Source organism: Cupressus sempervirens, chromosome 3 (assembly GCF_028749045.1).
Source record: "Cupressus sempervirens isolate cs-2001-9-10 chromosome 3, ASM2874904v1, whole genome shotgun sequence".
Classification (NCBI taxonomy): Eukaryota; Viridiplantae; Streptophyta; class Pinopsida; order Cupressales; family Cupressaceae; genus Cupressus; species Cupressus sempervirens.
This window is the reverse complement of record NC_143120.1, coordinates 978,556,726-978,562,994: the sequence shown is the minus strand read 5'-3', so window position 1 is coordinate 978,562,994 and position 6,269 is coordinate 978,556,726. Positions and strand designations below refer to the sequence as shown.

Sequence of the window (6,269 nt, the reverse complement as noted above, 5' to 3'; positions counted from 1 at the left end):
ACAACATTAAAAGGTTTTGAATCACCAGTGCAACAATGAAGCCACTTCACAAATCCCACATCAAAGTACAATCCCATTGTATGAAACATAGAAGTAGATGACACCATCAGTACATGCAACCTTAGAACTTGAAAACATATAAACATTCTCTTATCATTAACTTAACTCCATCTCATTCAATGATAGTGTGACTGTAACTCGGTTATACCCACTAGAAATTCCTCTGTGTGTGTGTGTGTGTGTGTGTGTGTGTGTGTGTGTGTGTGTGTGAGAGAGAGAGAGAGAGAGAGAGAGAGAGAGAGAGAGAGAGAGAGAGAGAGAGAGCCTCATGCACTTATCTCCCTGGACATGCAGAGTGGCTCATTTCCTACCAACCCCTCCCCCAATTCAAGTAGTAGGGGTATGCACTTCTCTCCCTAGTCGATCAGTGGATATCTATCTCTAGCCCTAGTGATCTTTTACTCTATAGGGCTGTACGTGGGAAGAAACTCAATAGGAGAAGATTGGATGTCTATACCCAGTAAGCGAGAGGATGTAAATGCTCAACTGACCGTGTTTGTCAAAATGCTCAAAAGTGAAATGCAACTCAATGTTTGGTACTTTTTTTTATATATCTTTATGTTGCCATGTTGGTCGCAATTGACACCAACACAAAATAGAAAGAATTGGTCGCACTTGTGATCAACACGGGCATGCTATTAAATAAAAAACAAAAGTTTCCTTTACAATGACGACCAACCAAACAATTTATATTTGTGGTCAAAAGTTAGGGTTAAATGTACTAGTGATCCCTCTAAGTCATGACCCATCACTATCCTCATTTAAAAAAATGAAAGAATCATTAATTTTTCTTTAGACATTTTAGATTCTAGAATTGTAAAAACATCTAGTTTATGTTCCCAAATAATATTTCTCAACACATCTTGTGTGTGATGGGTGTTTAGACCACTTATGCTCCATGTTAAGGTCTTCATTTAGAAAAATGTGGGAAGATCTCCTTGAAGGTTTTTTGTTTCCATTCACAATGTATTGTTTCATAGAAAAATAGACCATATTTACTTTTTATATTTATTGGGTAAAAGTACAAAGTCGTGTCACCTTTTAGGATGACTTGTCAAAATGACCAAATTTAAGTATTTCTATCTAAAAATCAATTTTTTTCAAACTTATGATCTAGATAAATTTATTCTAGCTAAGTTATATATGGTCTCACAATTTTCTAATTTGAAATGTCTATTAAAAGTATGTTTTATACTACTTTGTATCCAATTACTAAAGAAGTAAAATTATTTTAGAAAACTGACATTTCAATAAATCTTACTATTTTTTCTGATATGTTTTTAATAACATATAAACACCATTTATAGAGCTTGAAGTCAAGAATATTTTCATATAGAGTTTATAGCATTTTAAATAAATATAGTATATTGTAATTAAAAAATTCTACAAGCATGCATTTTAACACTTGAGTAGATGTCAACTTTGAGAAAGAAAAAATATTAAATAGTAGAAAAAAATTAAAAATTATATGATGTTCTAGAGGGGAGAGTCCTCTTCAAGAATGTATAATTTTTATTCTAGTTAGAATAGATTTATTTTGAAAAATGTGGTGGGAGATGAAAACTATCAATTTTAGTGAGTTGAAATTTGAATTATTGTAAAATAGAAAATATAGGTCTACAGCCAATTTTTATTTTAGATTTTTATATCTATATATGTTATATATAACATAGTTTGAGATCAAAGGGAAATAAGTTTATTTTCGTAAAGTTTTCTGGTGGGAACTAGACCCCTAATTTTCAGCATTTTTTAGCAGCTAAAAAGTGATCTATAAAAATTAGGAAAATATATCAATTAATATTTCAAATAATTATTAAATTTTCTAATCCTAAACTTCATCAATTTCTACACATTTCATTAATTTACTTCATTTCCAAAATCTAAATAATAATACAAGTTTTATTTCATTGAAGGTGAACAATTATACTTTTGTTAGCCTTTTCCTTTACAAAAGGGTGACAGAAGTTTTTTCTTTTACCCTATTACTAAGCCCAAACATCTTACCCCCAAAATTAGGTTTAAGAATATTGCAAGGAAAATTTAGTAACAAAGGATGGCATTGCCTATTTATTCATCTTTTTTTATGGTTCACAAAAGTGGACCTGAAGGATCACCAATTAGACCCTTATTTTCTATAAACTTTACTACAAACTTTGGGATAGATTCTTTTCATCATAGAATCACCAAATGAATACTTTTTTAAAGATCCATTGAATAGGAGAAACATACCTTATCACAATCCACTTGACTTCAAGAATTGACAACCCCATTGACTTCCAGTGCAAGGGGATCCTATACATCCTCAATCACCATCTATCCTTCTTCCACCACACCCATAGGAAGGTCAATAGAACCACCAAAAGCTAGGGCAATATGACAAAGTGAAACCCAAGTGAGTCAAAAGAATCTCCCATAGCCAAGGATCGTAAGGAAGGCTTTCTGGGAAGAGGGCCCTAGAGAATGCAAAAAGAATCATAATAGATCTCCATAGGAACACAAACCCCATCATGCACCTTTGGCTCCTGTAGATCAAAATCCACTACCATGGGAGAGGAAGACCCTATCCAATCAACCTTTGGCTCACTATCCTTAATAGGTATTGCAACCATGTGATCAGACTTGTCATCAACCCCCAAGATATGAGAAACCTTCTTATGGAGCCACTCTTTGAGGGTATGATTAGAAGATTCATGAGATAGCCCAGATCCTTCACCAAAATATTTTTAATCTTCTTTGGATAGTTCTTTGTTCATTGGTTAGTCTTATAACAAAAAATGTACACAAAAGGAAGTGATTCAACCTCAACCTCTTGTTTCACCAACCCCTATTTAGAGTTAATAGAGCTAACCAATGGGAGGTTCTAAAACCTACTGTCCTTTACACAGGTTCTAGAAAAGTAAGCCTATATGTAAAAAATGTGATCTAATCAATAGACAACAATAAACCAAAACAAGCTGCAACACCCATGAAGACTTCTTCATTTCCTAGGAGGCAAACCCATACATAGACAAAAGCAAAAAAAAATATCATTGAAATTTGATTTCAATTCTCATTTTTGAAATGAAAGTGTCAACATCAAAGGTCCTCCACAAAGAACCCTGTTGCAATCCTTTTTATTGGAGAATTCAAATCAAAGGAACCCCTTGGGAAGAGCAACAATCTCAACATGGCCCTTAAGAAAACATTTTTAAAACAAAATATTGAATATCTTCAATATTGGGCTGGAACCCATAATTTACCTATGAAAGTCAACTCCAGGGTAGAAATTAAAAGTCTAGGAGGGGCTTAGGAATAAAAATAGGAAAATTCCCATTCTTACAGTCAACCTTGACAAGGTCCATTAGGGAAGGAAGCTTCCCAAGTAGGCTAGTTCTAAATAGTTTGGGTCAGTCCTTATGATCCCACTTGACAGGAACAAAGGAAGCAACCCTTGAATCAACCACTCTTAGAAATGGAACCCCATAACCAAAAGAAAGTTTTCACCAAACCCCAGAAGAACACCAAACAAGAGCCAACATGGCACATTCTTGAAAACATTGCATATATTTTTAGGGAATAGAACATTTTCAAGAATAAGACTAGCATTGGGAAGAAACCCCGAACAAAGTGCAGCTTTGACCTTGCAATTATGCTAGAATGTCATCATCTGCTAGAGCTCACCATTGAATGTTGTAAAAATTATTAATAAATATGTATAGCACATGATTCATTTTCTACATCATTCATATTTTATAAGCTCTTATATTTACTACATAATGTAAAGCAATTTATTTTCCTATTGCTTTATGTTATTCCAATTTCCTGGACATATTCAATTATTACTTTGTTTATAAATCATAATTGATAGAATCTTTCTTAATTTCTATATAATTATACTTGAATTCATGCATATTGTGAAATAATTTTATTTTACTCTAAAGGATTTGAATTTACCATTTGTAAGGTGCTTACAAAATAGACTTTGCCAGTAAACCAAGCAAAATATGTGAAAGAAGAAAATTATTTTTGAATTTAAAATATAATATGCCTATTACAATTAAAACTAGATCTTGGCCTTTGATAATTTGTGTTTATTAATGCTTTACCTTAAAAAATAGTAAATTCTTGGAATAGAAATTTTGCATTGAGAAATTTAGTGTTGTGTTTTATTTCTATTACATATATCTTATATGATACAAACCAAATTTAAATATTATATCACAATAGTTTATGTTTTTTTAAGATATTTTTTTCAAATTTTATATCACTGTAATTTAGATTTTCTTAAAGATATTCTTTTCAATAGATAAAGATGCAAAGCGGAATCCAAAATAATTACACAAAATACCAAACATTCTTAGTAATTATAACATTTTAATAAAATAGAAAATTTATTCCATTTAGCTTTCTTCTTAATAATGCCTCATTTTTAATTTAGGGAAAAAGTAGAAAGAATTTTAAGAAGAAAAGTAGTGCTAAATTTGAGTGAATGGCTTTTATAAATAGGTGAGAGATTGATCAACATAGATTAAAAATTCCATACATCAATAAGCTAAAACCTATAGTCCCTTATTATGCTTAAGAGTTCCACATCCTAGAGAATAAAATTCTAGGAAACAAACAGCCCTGGAACATTCCATGTATTTAACCTTATACATTTGCGTGCAAATGAAAATCCATAGTCTACAATTGACTTTGTTTCTTTTTCTATCATAGACCTTACTAATTTGTTCTCATGTATCTTATTTTGATTCTCCGCTTCATTGCTGCTGCTATAAATCTGCCATGGAACCAAAGATATATTAATGCGCAGGATTTAAGATGACACTTCGCAGTACCCAAAGAGATATTTCATCTTTTGATTGTCTGCTTTTTCATTGTTGCTTCTGTGAATCTGGCAATAACAGACATCAGAATATATCATATAATAAAGGTATCTAATTACATTATATAGTTTATGCACCATCTACAATTTATACAAACCTAGTACTGGAGCTTTCTTCTTCTTTTTCTTTTGTTTACTTCTCTTATTTGTTCTTGTGATTCTTCTATTCATTCGCTGCTTCGTTGTTGCTGCCATGAATCTGCCAAGAAGAGAGATTAATGCAACATACCATAATAATGCGCAGGATTTGAGATGACACTGCTATAACCAACAAACAAGTTCTCACAATGCCTTAATGCATTGCCTTAACCTGTTTATATAGAGAAATCTACCCTAGATGGGAAAGACAAAGTGTGAAACAAATCGAGATTCGAGAGGAAGATTGATGGAAATTTGTCATTGAAATGTCTCCCTCAACTTTTTATTGCAGTTCAAGTCGTACTATATCTCTACCGTGGGTTTCTACGAATATTAATTGTTTTAATGCTCTGTTCATATCATCATGCAAACTGGTCTTATTCTCTACAATTTTCTTTGGAAGGAATTACTATATTATTTTTAATTGGAGAGGTGGCCTTGTGGAAAGAATGTAGAAAAATTTGTAAAGTTTCGGTAAGAGTGGAAAAAATGTAGAGTTGGAATTGGTCAAAGTATTTGTTGAATTTGTATGTATTAACTATTTTTTTTGGGAGATTGAGACTAACCACACATTAACCTTAAAATACTAAGAAGTTAAGAAATGTGATCAAACAATGTAATTTCAATATAATTCTTAACCTCCCTACTCAAGAAAAGGGGTTAAGAAAAACACTCCAAAACATACTTTGAACACCAAACATTAATCTCTAAAAACCAAAACGGTTAAGAGGGAGATTCAAAACACATATTTTGGAAATTTAAAGTTAATTGAAACTTATTAAAAGATAGTTATTTAAAGGCTCATGCTAAAATTTAAGAAAGTACATGCCGTTTGAGATAGACCTCATGACATTTCAGGCAATGGTCTTAAAGTAATACCAAATACATGCTAAAATTTAAAGTTATTTAAAGGCTCATGCTAAAATTTAAGAAAGTACATGCCGTTTGAGATAGACCTCATGACATTTCAGGCAATGGTCTTAAAGTAATACCAAATACATTGGTTGTATATCACAACTGAGTCGTGGAGTTCGGCATACGTTCATATACATGCAAGAGGCCAAGTTTCCAAAGGGAGTAAAACTATCAAACACCACAACCTAGGGGAAAATTGTCGCTTGCACAAGCATGATAAATATTATCAACATCGATGAGACTATGTTTGTTATCTATTGGAGCAGCCACATCTAGAAAACTCATAGCAATC

At 32.0% G+C, this 6,269-nt stretch overlaps 1 long non-coding RNA gene across 1 annotated transcript; it reads right to left on the bottom strand.

Moving 5' to 3' along the window:
- Positions 1 to 4,509: 4,509 nt before the first annotated feature.
- LOC149570025 (uncharacterized) lies at positions 4,510 to 5,608 on the bottom strand. Its single transcript, XR_016361786.1, has 2 exons — positions 5,023 to 5,608; positions 4,510 to 4,933 (listed from the first exon to the last, which is right to left on the bottom strand). It is a non-coding gene; the product is annotated as an uncharacterized LOC149570025 (long non-coding RNA).
- Between the last annotated feature and the right edge of the window lie 661 nt (positions 5,609 to 6,269).